Source organism: Balaenoptera acutorostrata, chromosome 16, assembly GCF_949987535.1.
Source record: "Balaenoptera acutorostrata chromosome 16, mBalAcu1.1, whole genome shotgun sequence".
NCBI lineage: Eukaryota > Metazoa > Chordata > Mammalia > Artiodactyla > Balaenopteridae > Balaenoptera > Balaenoptera acutorostrata.
In genome coordinates, this window is record NC_080079.1 from 77,683,844 (window position 1) to 77,698,674 (window position 14,831).

The following is a 14,831-nucleotide window of genomic DNA, read 5'->3' on the forward strand; positions in this document are numbered from 1 at the left end:
CTTAATTTGTAACAGAAAAGGAATCCCTGTTTTTTATTATTTCAAAGAATAACCAGCTTCTTTGGTTAACCACAAACTTTTCTCATGTAAAATTTCCATCATCATTAAAAACTCTCATTTGGTTCAGTATTTGCCTCCCTTAAATTATTAGAGACTGGCTTGTTGGGTAAAGGGTAAATTTGAGATGAGGAATTAAGGTTTGACTCAGTTAGAGGTGAGTGATAAATGGATTAGGAAACTAAATGGATTAGGAAGACATTTTTACCCAGGAGATCACTTCAGAGTCCCCAGTAGGTATTTTGAAAATGTGTGCATACCCAGCCCTAACCCCCGAGTTTCAAGTTGTGACGGTCTGGGTTATGACCTGGACATCTGCATTTTTTAAAAGCTCCATGGAGGATTCTAATAACCCTCAATTGAAAATCACTGGATTAGAGGTAATGGAAAGGGTCATTAGTAATATGGGGTTAGGAAGTCTCGGACAATTAGAGAAGCTCTTACTGGAAAGCTTAATGGTAGGACCGTATGAATGGCCAGGCCAACCCCTGCAGCATCTGGTTGGTAATATACAAATGCTTGGCAATGGCTGAATTTCAGATGGGTACACTTGGCTTCATATTCTTTCCTGCTACGTACCTGATTCGTGTATGTTCGTGAAATAAGCTGGAGATGAGCTCTCTACAGCCTTTCAATGAAAAGAAATAAATCTAAATGATATAAAGTCAGAAACATGTATTTTAAGAAGTAGTAGCTAACTGTTACCAAGCTGACAAAGATTTGCCCACAGTTGCCTTGGAATATTTGACAAGAAGGTATTGAGTGTGTCTGTGTCCATGAACTTTCTCAGATGCAGGAACCTACAGAGTGATTGCACTGTCCTGTGTGAGGCGTTCTCATATTTCAGCTGGAATCAGCAAAGAAGGAGACATTTTTTTTCCCTTTTGGAGTCATTCATTAATAACTCAAGTGATTGCACTGTCCTGTGTGAGGCGTTCTCATATTTCAGCTGGAATCAGCAAAGAAGGAGACATTTTTTTTCCCTTTTGGAGTCATTCATTAATAACTCAATACTTTATTTTTAATTTAATTTTATTTATTTTTTTATACAGCAGGTTCTTATTATCTATTTTATACACGTCCGTGTATACATGTCAATCCCAATCTCCCAATTCATCCCACCACCACCACTTTCCCCCCTTGGTGTCCACATGTTTGTTCTCTACATCTGTGTCTGTATTTCTGCCCTGCAAACCGGTTCATTTTAATAACTCAATACTTAAGCAACTGACAAACCATCATTCTTTTTAAGCTGGGAGCTGGAGATGGTTGTGATTTGTCAATGAGAATTCCTAGCCAAGGATTCCCCGGGACCTTAAGGTCTTTCCGAAGTTATCTCCACAGCACTGCAGACTTCCCTGTTGGTAAAACAAATGGGCAGAAGTGATGGCAAATCAGAGCATCCATAAGAAATAAATGGCTTTTTTTTTTTTCATCTATTTAAACATGAGCAATTCTTTTCAACTATTTTCAAGAATAATCCTTAGGACAAAGAAAAAACCCAACTGAAAAATGGGCAAAAGACCTAAGTAGACATTTCTCCAAAGAAGACATACAAATGGCCAACAGGCACATGAAAAGATGCTCAGCATTGCTAATTATTAGAGAAATGTGAATCAAAACTACAATGACGGGGCTTTCCTGGTGGCGCAGTGGTTAAGAATCCGCCTGCCAATGTAGGGGACATGGGTTCGAGCCCTGGTTGGGGAAGATCCCACATGCCGTGGAGCAACTAAGCCCGTGTGCCACAACTACTGAGCCTGCACTCTAGAGCCCGCGAGCCACAACTGCTGAGCTTAGAAGATTTTATTTGGATTTCCCCAGGCCCTGAGCACACACATTCCTTTCACAGTGAGTATCAGAGTGTTTTAAATGCCTGGCCATCAATAGGCATATGAAAAGATGCTCAACACTGTTAATTATTAGAGAAATGGAAATCAAAACTACAATGAGGTACCACCTCACACTGGTCAGAATGGCTATCATTAAAAAGTCTACAATTAACAAATGCTAGAGAGGGTGTGGAGAAATGGGAACCCTCCGGAACCCTCCTACACTGTTGGTGGGAATGTAAATTGGTACAGCCACTATGGAGAACAGTATGGAGGTTCCTCAGAAAACTAAAAATAGAGTTGCCATATGATCCTGCAATCCCACTCCTGGGCATATATCCAGAGAAAACTATAATTTGGAAAGACACACGCACTCCAATGTTCATTGCAGCACTATTCACAATAGCCAAGACGTGGAAACAACCTAAATGTCCATCGACAGATGAATGGATAAAGAAGATGTGGTACATACATACAGTGGAATATTACTGAGCCATAAAAAGGATGAAATAATGCCATTTGCAGCAACATGGATGGACCTAAAGATTATCATACTAAACGAAGTGAGAGAGAAAGACAAATGCCATATGATATCACTTATATGTGGAATCTAAAATAGGACACAAATGAATTTATCTACGAAACAGAAATAGACTCACAGACACAGAGAACAGACTTGTGGTTGCCAAGGGTGGGGGAGGGGAGGGAAGGATTGGGAATTTGGGATTAGTAGATGCAAACTAGTACATACAGGATGGATAAGCAACAAGGTCCTACTGTACAAGGGAACTATATTCAATATCCTGTGATAAACCATAATGGAAAATATGAAAAAGAATGTATATATGTATAACTGAGTCACTTTGCTGTACAGTAGAAATTAACACAGCATTGTGAATCAACTATACTTCAATAAAATAAATTAAACAAAAAAAGAATAATCCTTAGAATGAGTTAGCCAATCAGAAAAGCACCACTGAATAAAGAAGGCATTACAGGCCGGTAATAGGAATGCTTTCTGAGACAACCACAGTTTTCAAATTTCACTAGATAAAACCTGTGGTAATTGTTTACATGATTTCTTTTAGATTTGATGTGTATTATACAAAAAGGCACTTAAAACACAGTCATCCAAACCTACAACATTTTCCCGTGACAATCTTGAACTCACTTCATCTTATAAAATATTCAGTATGTACTATTTCATGTTAGCCAAAAAATAAAATTCATGCTAGATACCAGAGCAATTAATTTTTGGTCGGTTTATACTTTACTCTTTCATTAAATACTTTGAAAGAGTTTGATCAGAATGTCTAAGGAAATTAATGGAATTATTTCCTAATTTTATACATGATTTTAATTTAATTATTCCCAAACACGACTTCAGTACACATAAACATAAGCACACACACTTATCAAAGGAGTGCCACTCCTTTTAGCATCTCCCTTGCTTCACGAATAACTTAAAAGTGTAGGTACGTATTACACTGCATAAATAAATGAGAAAAATTTACATAATGAAAATTTTAATTCTATTAGCACACGGCATTTTAACTGCCTTTACAAGGTTTGTTGCAATATTTATTTCTCTGGTTTTTATACTATTCCTCAAAATGTGTTAAGAGTTTATTTGAAATTGAAAATGAAGTCAGATTATTATTATTATTATTATTATTATTATTTAACAACAGTAAGGCTGATTTAGTTAATCATTTAGCCTGACTTGGGTAATTAGGCTACATGGGGGACGTTTTCCATTTTTTCAATTATCTATTGTAAATCTGTGGCTCCAGTATTTTGATGAAAATATAATTAAAGCACATGATGATATAAAAACATTTTACTTAAAAAAGGAATTGTCTAAGGTGTGTTCAAATTAATTTCCCCTAACTCTTCCTGAGTATATTGGACTAAATAAGGAGTCTTTAAGGGAAGAACAGTAGGCATCATTCATAGTTGGTAAGTCGAAGGGATGGCACGGCTACAGCCTAGAAGAAATCTGGGTTCCTGTTTGACAGATGGCCCCAGTGACATGGGCTGCTCTCCTCCAAACTGCCCTGTGGAGAAAGAAACGTGTGTACGTTTTAAGCTATTATATTTAGAATCTCTGTTACAACAGCTTAGCTTTACCCTAAATAATATGGTATTAACCTTGACAGCTTCCTGACCTGGTTGTATAGCTACATTTAGGATATTTTAGATTGTACTAAACATTTTCACTTCCATTTCTTTTTTAATCTCTCAACGTATCTTTTTTTTTTTTTAATTTTTATTTATTTATTTATTTTTGGCTGTGTTGGGTCTTCGTTTCTTTGCGAGGGCTTTCTCTAGTTGCGGCGAGCGGGGGCCACTCTTCATCGCGGTGCGCGGGCCTCTCACTGTCGCGGCCTCTCTTGTTGCGGAGCACAGGCTCCAGACGCGCAGGCTCAGTAGTTGTGGCTCACGGGCCCAGCTGCTTCACGGCATGTGGGATCTTCCCAGACCAGGGCTCGAACCCGTGTCCCCTGCATTGGCAGGCAGATTCTCAACCACTGCGCCACCAGGGAAGCCCCTCTCAATGTATCTTTGTATGAGTTTTGATAATGAGAGATAATGACATTTTGTACCAAATTCAACACAGTCATTCATTCATTCGTTTTATAACCACTGCGTTTCTTTTCAGTGGGGAGCTGTGTGGACACCAAGCTGTTGCTATGGAATTATATGCTTATTGCCTCTTCTTCCAACATCTGGCAGCCCCCAAATGGTTATCATAAACTAACTGTTCATTGCCGCACTTACTCTTGATAACTATGGAAGGCTCTGGGGTGGAGTCTTGGCAGGCAGCTGGGGTTTGTGAGGTCAAGCAAATCCGACAGCAGACCTCAGGAGTGTAGCCTGGGCAGTGCTGGCCCTTGTCAACTCTTCCTTGTCTGTCCTATCTATCAAGAGAAGGAATGTTCTCTCACAGACCTAAAATTCTCTTGTTAACCACGTTTTGGGACATATCAATTTAAAGATAGAAGATTTCAGGGGAATTCCCTGGCCATCCACTGGTTAGGACTTGGCGCTTTCACTGCCAGGGGCCCAGGTTCGATCCCTGGTCGGGGAACTAAGATCTCACAAGCTGTGGTGCAGCCAAAAAAGAGAGAATTTCAGTAAATAAGAGGGACATCCAATGTTAGTTAATATCAACTTTCAAAAGGAGTCTGTGTCAATCTAGTTCACGTTCAGGCACAGAAGATAAAACTAGGCAGGGACACTAAACTGAGTGGTTTCAACTTAGGATCAGAAGACCCATCTGAGGTGTCTCTGTTCTTCTGCCTCTGCCTTAGGCCAGGCCCTTATCTCCTATTTGGACTATTACAACAGCCTCCTCAAAATCATGTTTTCGCATTCTTCCGTGGATCTTGCAATGATTGTTATTGCCATGCATGAAAGAATATTCTGTCGTAAAACCACCTCAGCTCTCTATGGGGGTGGAAGGTGGGTGTTGGTCTTTGACTCTCTCCCAGTCACTCCACCTGCACACCGCTCACTGTCAGACCAGTCCTCCTATCAAACATTTTCATCAAGCACCTCCTTCATGTACCAACCAGCCCTCCTCTTATCTGGCTGAGATCAACCTTGAGAAAGCTGGCAGCAAGCTCAGGAGTATCCATCATGTCTATTCTGCCAGTGAGCTGCCCTGCAGACAGCCCTCACCCAGGGACCACGGTCTCTGGGAAATTTCTGGGGACCTAAGCCCTGGGGTAGAAAGAGACAGACAACCTTTGGCCAGTGGTGGGCACTGGCGTGAAGCAGGTGCAAGCACTGACTGAGGCCATATGTCCCTTGACCAAAAAAAAAAAAAAAAAGCTTAGGAGTTGAGACATTATCATTTATTCAACAAAGATTTACTGAGCTCCTGCTGTATGCAGGCACTGTGATAAAGAGTGGGGATCCAAGGATAAATAAGGCATGGTCCCTGTCTTTAAAGAACTTGCAGTCTGGGCTTCCCTGGTGGCGCAGTGGTTAAGAATCCGCCTGCCAATGCAGAGGACACAGGTTAGATCCCTGGGCCAGGAAGATCCCACATGCCGTGGAGCAACTAAGCCTGTGCGCCACAACTACTGAGCCAGTGCTCTAGAGCCCACGAGCCACAACTACTTAGCCCACGTGCCACAACTACTGAAGCCCGCGTGCCTAGAGCCCGTGCTCCGCAACAAAAGAAGCCACTGCAAGGAGAAGCCTGTGAACCACAACGAAGAGTAGCCCCTGCTTGCCGCAGCTAGAGAAAGCCCGTGCGCAGCAACAAAGACCCAATGCAGCCAAAAATAAATAAATAAAATAAATTAAAAAAAAAAAAGAACTTGCAGTCTACTGGGGATAAAGAACTTCAATTCCATAATCTCATTGGACACTGGACTTTTAAGGAAAGACTTCCCAGCAAGGAGGGGATTTAAAGAAACAGGATCTATTTTTCCCCTTGTGGGAGCCAGACATTTAAGGAAATCTTTGTAAGGTCAAAGACTGACCGCAGAGACAATGGAAGAGAAACTTCAGTGATCATACCTAATAAGGAATACAAACTTTGCAAAATTAGTTTGGAAAATTCACATGGCTGTAGACCTCAACAAGCAAAAACTAGCAATCCCTGTGGAGTTGGAGAAATAGATTTCCAGAATTACCAAAACATTATACTCAGAATGTTCAGTTCTCAACAAAAAAATTACAAAACATACTAAGAAACAGGAAAGTATGATCCATTCATTGGAAGTAAAGAATTGGACAAAAATCATCCCTGAGTAATTCATATATTAGAATTATTAATCAAAGACATTTAATCAACTATCTTAAATATGTTCAATGAGATAAAGGAAACCATGGACAGAGGAACTAAAGGAAATCAGGAAAATGGTGTATGAATAAAAGGAGGGTATCAATAAAGATATAGAAATGATCAAAAAGAACCACACTGAAATTCTAGTGTTGAAAAGCACAATAACTGAATTGAAAAACTCACTAGAGGGATTTAATAGAAGATTTGAGCCGACAGAGGAAAGGATCAGCAAACTTGAAGATAAGACATTTGAAATTACCCAGAAAAAGAATATGATAATATGCAACACCTTTGCATGATAAAAACATTCAATAAACTAGGAATAGAAGGAAACTTCCTTAATATGATAAAGGCCATATGAAACGAAAAACACATAGCTAATATACTCAACAGTAAAAGACTGAAAGCTTTTCCTCTAAGATCAAGAACAAGACAAGGATGCCTTCTTTCACCACTTCTATTAAACAAAGAATTGGAAGTTGTAGCCAGGACAATTAGGCAAGAAAAAGAAATAAAAGACATTCAAATTGGAAAGAAAGTGAAATTATCTCTGTTCTACAGATGATATGATTTTGGATGTAGAAAATCCTAATGAATCCACAAAAACATTGTTAGAGCAAATAAATGAATTCAGCAAGGTTGCAGATACAACTGATTTTGAGGTGTTGATGTTGTATTTCTACACACTTGCAATTAACAATCTGAAATGGAACTTATGAAGTAATTTCACTTACAACTTCATTAAAAAGAATAAAATACTTAGGAATAGATTTACGCAAGGAGGTAAAAGACTTGCACACTGAAAACTACAAAACATTGCTAAAAGAAATTAAGGAAGACCAAATAAATCTCATGTTCATGACCTGGAATATTGTGTGATGTCAATGTTACCCAAGGCAATCTATAGATTCAATGCAATCCATATCAAAATTCGAATGGCATTTTTTTTTTTTTACAGAAACAGAAAGAGTCACCCTAAAATTCATATGAACTCTCAAAGAACCCCAAATAGCCAAAACTATCTTAGAAAAAAAAAGCACAAAGTTGAAGGACACATACTTCCTGATTTCAAAACTTACTACAAAGCTAAACAGTGTGGTACTGGCACAAGAACAGACATATAGGCCAATGGAATAGAGAACTGAGGAATAATTCAATGTGGAAAGGACAGTCCTTTCAACAAATAGTGCTGGGAAAATTTGGATTCCACATGCAAAAGAATAAATTTGGACATTTATGTTACACCCTGCACAAAAATTAACTAAAAATGGATCAAAGACCTAAACTTAATAGCTAAAACTCTAAAAATCTTAGAAGAAAACACAGGGGAAAACTTTCATCGCACTGGATTTAGCAACGACTTAGATATGACACCAAAAGCACAAGTAATAAAAAAAGTAGATAAACTGGACTTCAACAAAATTAAAAGCTTTTATGCATTAAAGGACACTATCAAGACAGTGAGAAGACAACCCACAGAATGGGAGAAAATATTCACAAATCATGTATCTGATAAGGGATTAATATCCAGAATACATAAATAATTTCCACAATACAACAACAAAAAATAAACAACCCAATTCAAAAATGGGCAAAGAATTTAAGTAGATATTTTTCCAAAGAAGATATACAAATGGCCAATAAACACATGAAAAGTTGTTTAACGTCACTAATCATTAGGGAAATGCAAATCAAAACCACAATGAGATACCATTTTACTCCTGTTAGGATGGCTATTAACAATAAAATGAAAAATAACGTGTTGGCAAGGATACAGAGAAATTAGAACCCTTGTATATTGCTGGTAGAAACGTAAAATGCTGCAGCCACTATGGAAAACAGTTTGAAGTTCCTCCAAAAGCTATACCAATACCACCAAAATCCACTTAATTATATACCTTAAATAGGTGAACTGCATGATATGTGAATTCTATTTCAATAAAGCTGTTAAAAAAAAAAGACAATGCAGCAATCAGCTTTGAGGGGAAAAGGCTGTGTATCAAGAATTTCATAGGCAGCCAGTTAGTTGTGCATGTAAATGAACAGTAGAAAGACATTTTACATATGGCAGAGTTTAGAACGTCTATTATCTATGTGCCCTTCTTCAGAAAATTACTTGCAGCCAAGTAATACCCTTTTCCTTCCTACCCATTTGTCTTAGTCCGTTTGGGCTGCTCTAACAAAATACCACGGGCTAGGTAGCTTATTAACAACAGATATTTCTTCTCACAGTTCTGGAGGCTGAGAAGTTCAAGATCATGGTGTCAGCATGGTCAGGTGAGAACCCTGTTCTTGGTTGCAGACTTCCCTTTATATCCTCACACGGCAGAAGGGACAAGGAAGCCCTGCTGGGCCTCTCCTATAAGATCCCAAATTCCATTCCTGAGGGTTCCATCCTCATGACCTAGCCACTTCCCAAAGCCCCATCTCCTTGGGCATTAGGATTTCAACATATGAATCTGAACACAAACATTCAGCCCATAGCACCATTTTTTGTACTCCAAACTCACCTCCTTCCATGAATCTTTCTCAGTTCTTCATATTTTGAATGAACTTTACTTCCTTTTCCCTAGTCAGTAGCTTTTCATTTGTATTTCCGTTATTCCATTTATTATGATCTGCTTTGTCTTCTTCATTCATAATTTGTCTTGAAGGGTCTTTGGGGAAGGAATCTTATTTTGAATATCTTTATATTCCCCAAAGCACCTGACATGGTGCTTATCCACTTCAGGTATTTAATTGGCACTTGTTTTATTGAATTTTCTAAAGTTCTGCTGTCAATATTAATTATATATTTTGATAATCTGAACAAGGCTATAGGCTTCAGTTTCTTTGAAATTAATTTAATTCCTAATAACAAAAATTCCAAGATTGAACACACTGCAGAACTAATCCTGCAATGTACCTTAATAATGTTTGACAAATAGAATGAAAGAATAATTGGTGATTAAATATTTACTTGAAGAAAAATACATTATTTAATTTTAACGTTTTCAGGCTATAGTTCATTTCTGTGCAACATCCAAATTGGTTTTATAATAAGAACCCTTATATTAAGGTTCTTAATACCAACTGGCTAGCCAAGTGTAAAAGATACCTCACATAGTTTTAGAAGTACATGATACTTATACGTGGCTATTCTTAATCATACACCAAGTATAGTATTTTTCCACTTTAAATGTGAAGAGCAATACCAACATGGTTGTCTGTCACCAGAGAAAGACTAGCTTTCTATAAAGACCCAGGCAATAGTTGAATGCCTTTGAAGACTAGTGCTATCAAACCAGGACAACCTGAGGTATGCAATCTCCATTATAGATACCAGCTGCACTTTCATCTCAGGAACAGGGTTAAAGATCCCAGCAACCAGGTGAACATTCCCGAGTTCCCTAGTCTATGCCTCCAATCCTAACCAGTACTCGGCCCCAAACCCCACATTTGCTGACAGACAGGTGTTTCTTCACCAGGATTAATACCTTTAACCAAATTACACTTGGCCTGGGGATTATTTTGCTTTATTTAATGTTAACCTTAGTGAGATTTATCTTACCATTGGCTAATTAGGGAATCATATTTCCAATCTTAGAGAATGATTATAGCTTTCAAATTACATCCTGGTGAAGACAAAATAAAACAAAAATCTCTCTTTCTGCCAGTAAAGCATCTGCTATGAAAGCTGAGCTAGTGGTGATGTCCAGAGAATGATGACTGCAGTATTTCTCCAGTAATTTATTCTTGCAAACATTATTTCCTCACATGCCACCGTGTGCCAGGTATTAAATGTTGCTGTAGCTATGGCTAGGACCAAGCCAGAAAAAGTCTGTACTAAAATAAGACTTTAAAGACTTAAGTAAGCAAGGCAAAAGAGCAGGCAAGGCACCTGGCCTACCAGAGCTCAGGAAGGTCTTGTACTAACACTCTGGGGATGACGTTTGGTGACCTTTAAACATGAACCCTTTAAACATTAAAGGTTTATCTGTTCCCAAAAGCCAAGTAGGAATATCTCCCATTGAAAATGTAGTATACTTAAAATTCCATGGTTTCATGAAGATAGCAGTTGTTTAATTCTAATGACGTGGCAACATTTTATAAACTCATGTTATTCTGTAAATTAAGGCCAGGGAATCTGAGTAACAACTGAAATTGCAAGCAATTCCGTGTGTCCATTTTTCTGCCTAGAGGGGTCTTTCATCAGCTATTCCAGGGGAAGTACTGGCTTACAGATAAAGAGGAGGAATGCTGAAACCAGTTTTTCCAGGATTGAGGCCCAGCTGTACCACCTCTTAGCAAGTTGTTTAACTTCTCTCTTTCCTTTTTTTTCCCTTTTTCTTCTTGGTTAGTTAAGCGAAGCAGTGGGGGTGGAGAAGGAACAAACAAATCTATACCTGCCTGTGATCAATGAATTGTAAACACTGTTGCACTCTTGCACTCTGACCAGCCAACCTCTCTTTACTTTGGTTTTCTCATCAGTAAACAAGGATGATAACAGAAACTAGCTTATAAAGAGCCTCCTCAGTGGCACTGATCTTGTTTTATAATGATATATTTGATTATCATTTGTCATACCCTCTAGGCTGCAGGACCTGGATCTGTTTTGTCTCATTATTTTAGCTTCAATGCCCGGCACATAACAGTGTCAATAAATATTTGTGAAATAAATAAATGCCCTAACAATTCATAGGATTTCAACAATTAGGTCTTTAAAAGCCAGTATAACAAGAACTCTTATCTTTTAATGAGTTTGATTATGTCCCCCAAACCATAGAATTTCTAGGTTTCAACTTGATTATCTTTTTTTTTCTTTTTTTTTGCCACACCACGCAACTTGCAGAACCTTAGTTCCCTGGTCAGGGACTGAACCCCGGCCAAGGCAGTGAAAGCACCAAGTCTTAACCACTGGACCGCCAGGGAATTCCCCAAAACTTGATTATCTTAATTGCACTTCACCTTCCAGTCTGAGCCAGAAAACAATACTGGCTAGTTCACTTAATTCTTTTAAATCACCTGTATGTTGAAATTTTAAAAGAAAACCAAAGCAAAATACTAACTGGTTTAGGTTGCTGAACTTTAGATTAGTTTAGATCGCATTGAACTTTAACCAGTTTCCTTTTTGGTTATGAGAAAAGAATTCATTCTTCATGTACTCTTTTCAATTTAAAAATTATTTATGGGACTTCCCTGGTGGTGCAGTGGTTAAGAATCCGCCTGCCAATGCAGGGGACACGGGTTCGAGCCCTGGTCTGGGAAGATCCCACATGCTGTGGAGCAACTAAGCCTGTGCACCACAACTACTGAGCCCACGCGCCACAATTACTGAAGCCCGCACTCGTAGAGCCCGTGCTCTGCCACAGGAGAAGCCACCGCAGTGAGAAGCCTGTGCACCGCAATGAAGAGTACCCCCGCTCACCACAGCTAGAGAGAGCCCAAACACAGGAATGAAGACCAAATGCAGCAAAAATAAATAAATAAATAAATATTAAAAAAAATAGCACCCATATTAAATGAAGTGTAGGTTTTAAAAAATAAATAAATAAAATAAAATAAAAATTATTTCTGATTTCCCTCTGTGTTTAGGACACAAATTTCCAGGATTCAAAGACAGAACTTTAAAAAGTGTTTGTCAGAGCACTTTCCCCTCCTTATACCTCATTTATAAGTACGATAGGTTAGCAATTATCAAGTTTAGCTCTCAATTCAACATCTTAAGTACCAGATTCCTGTCTATTAAACAAAAATATTTGACTACTCGTAGGCAAAACCAAAAGAAAAAAATAATAGAAAAAAACCAGAACAAATTCAAAACAAAACCAACCGCCCCAAACAATAACAACAACTAACCCCCCCCCCAGAAACCAAAAAATCCAAATCAAAGAAGAAAAAAACAAAAACCAAAATACAGAACCCGCCACACATTGCATTTTCTGAGAAAGTTTAAAAATAATTCTTACAATTACCTACAGGGGAGAATCCTTCCTTGTCTCTTCCAGCTTCTGATGTTTGCCGGCAATCCTTGGCATTCCTTGGTTTTCTCGACAAAAAATTAGTCGATCTAAGAAAGAAACAGAAAATTTTATTTGAGTCAAATTTGAGGATTATAACCGGGGAAAAGCATCTCAGAAAGCTCTGAGAACTGTTCCGCCGGTTAGAAGTAAAGGCACTGTTACCTACGTTTTTTGAGACAGAGTGCTGTACATCAAACGACCTATTATTGACAGTTTACATAATCCGGATCTGCAAGTACAAGGTGGTGGGTCATGTGACCCCTTACAAGCTCAAGAAGGAATGTTATCTTTTAAGGAGTTGTCTTGGTGCTGGGACAATGTTGCTCTTTATGGTTGAGCAGCAACCTGCTGATGCAGAAGGTTTGGTCCATGCATAATGTAGATACACAACGCACAGTGGCGGGAGAGAGGAGGCCAAAGGGCAGAGAAGAAATTTTTTTCTGGCCATAAACTATGAATTTTACTTCACAGTTTGTAGCTGCATCACACCAATCTCTGCCTTCACTGTCACATGACTGTTTTCTTCTTGTGCATCTCTCTCCTTTTCCTATAAGGAGGCCACTCTGCTCCTGTATGATTTCATGTTAATTACATCAACCACCACCCCATATCCAAATTTGTTCACATTCTAAAGTACGGGAGTTTAGGACTAACCTCAACATATCTTCCTAGGGGGGACACAATTCAACCCACACGAGTATTCTTGGAACTTTTAAGTTGTGTGAGTTTTTGTAGTAGGAATTCACTGCCGCTTTAGGCATTATGTATCCCTTAAATCTTGTTCCCCTTTTACAACTAAGGAAATGGTGAATTTGGTCAGTTTTATCTGAGAAAGTAAACTTCTGACGACTTGCTAACAACAGAGACTGATATACAATACCTGGAATTGTTACTAGGATAGGGGATAGTAAATGACTAGATGCCTTTAAGATTACTTTTCAAGAGAGACATCAACAAACTTGGAGAGATAGGTGAAAAATTTAAAACTAGCCCTTACAATCTTAACAAGACCTTCAGCTATTCAGGGATATCCCCTTCCTCTCACACTCTTGTTTCATTCTCTCTCCACTCACTCCATTTTCCCCCCTCCAGGTATGACCGTCTTTGGTAAGGATGCTATACACATTACTATAATTTTGTAGATTTAAACAATTGAGGTACAATTACATACAGCAAAATGAGAAGGGCAAGCAAATTTGTGCTCTTTTTGAAAGTTAGTAGGCGTCATAATTTTGTCTCTTTTATTTTTTCTAGATTCATTTGCTTTTCCTCCTAGCATGCTTAGCCTTACACAGCTGTCTTTTATTTTCAAATTCTCTCAAGTGCTGTGTTCTAGCTGGGAGTTTCTCCCAACTGGAATGGTCTTAGCTGGCACACACCTTTCCTTCAGAACTCAGCGTCTTCTTCGAAACCTTCCCCCAGCACCCTTGGGTTTCTGAGTTCCTTTGGTACACTGTATGTCATTCTTTTTATTTTATTTTTTCCCTGTTCAATTACTAGTCTTAACCAGACTGTGACTTCTTCCTCTTAAGACAAAGGTGGGGGGGGGGGTGATGTACCTTGTCTGTCTTTGCATTCCAAGTGTGTAGCCCAAAGCCTGACACATAGTGCGCGCTCAATAAACGTTTATTGTCAGTAAGTGACAATTAACACGCATATATGTACTTCATAGTTTTCCCAGCGCGTTCACACGATCTTATTTAATCCCTACTACAACCTTACAAAATAGTAATTATCACCACCCTATCATTTCCTATTTTATAAAGTGTAGAGTGGAGACGAAGAGGTTAAGTATCTTGCCCCGCGCCAGTCAACAGTAAAGAGTGACTCGTACCTGGTCTTCCAAGACTCCCAAGTACCGGGCTCTTGACATCATACAACATGTTGGGGTCAGCGCCAACTTCACACCAGGATTTAAACTTGGGGAGACCCCCTGCGGCCGCACTTTCGGGCGCCGGGCTGAGATGCGCAAAGCCTCAGAGGGGCACCTGGGACCCTGGACTACATCTCCCAGAAACCCCTGGGGCAAAGCCTCAGGTGAGTGGTTGAGATCTAGCAGCCCATAGAGCCGCGACGAGCTCCTACAGACCAATCACGGGCCTGAAGGGCGGGACCTCCCACGCTGAGGCTGGAGTGCGC

General features: G+C 39.1%; 1 long non-coding RNA gene across 1 annotated transcript; it reads right to left on the reverse strand.

Moving 5' to 3' along the window:
• Nucleotides 1–2,222: 2,222 nt before the first annotated feature.
• LOC130705057 (uncharacterized) lies at nt 2,223–14,827 on the reverse strand. The gene is made up of 3 exons (XR_009005690.1): nt 14,527–14,827; nt 12,645–12,739; nt 2,223–3,946 (listed from the first exon to the last, which is right to left on the reverse strand). It is a non-coding gene; the product is annotated as an uncharacterized LOC130705057 (long non-coding RNA).
• Between the last annotated feature and the right edge of the window lie 4 nt (nt 14,828–14,831).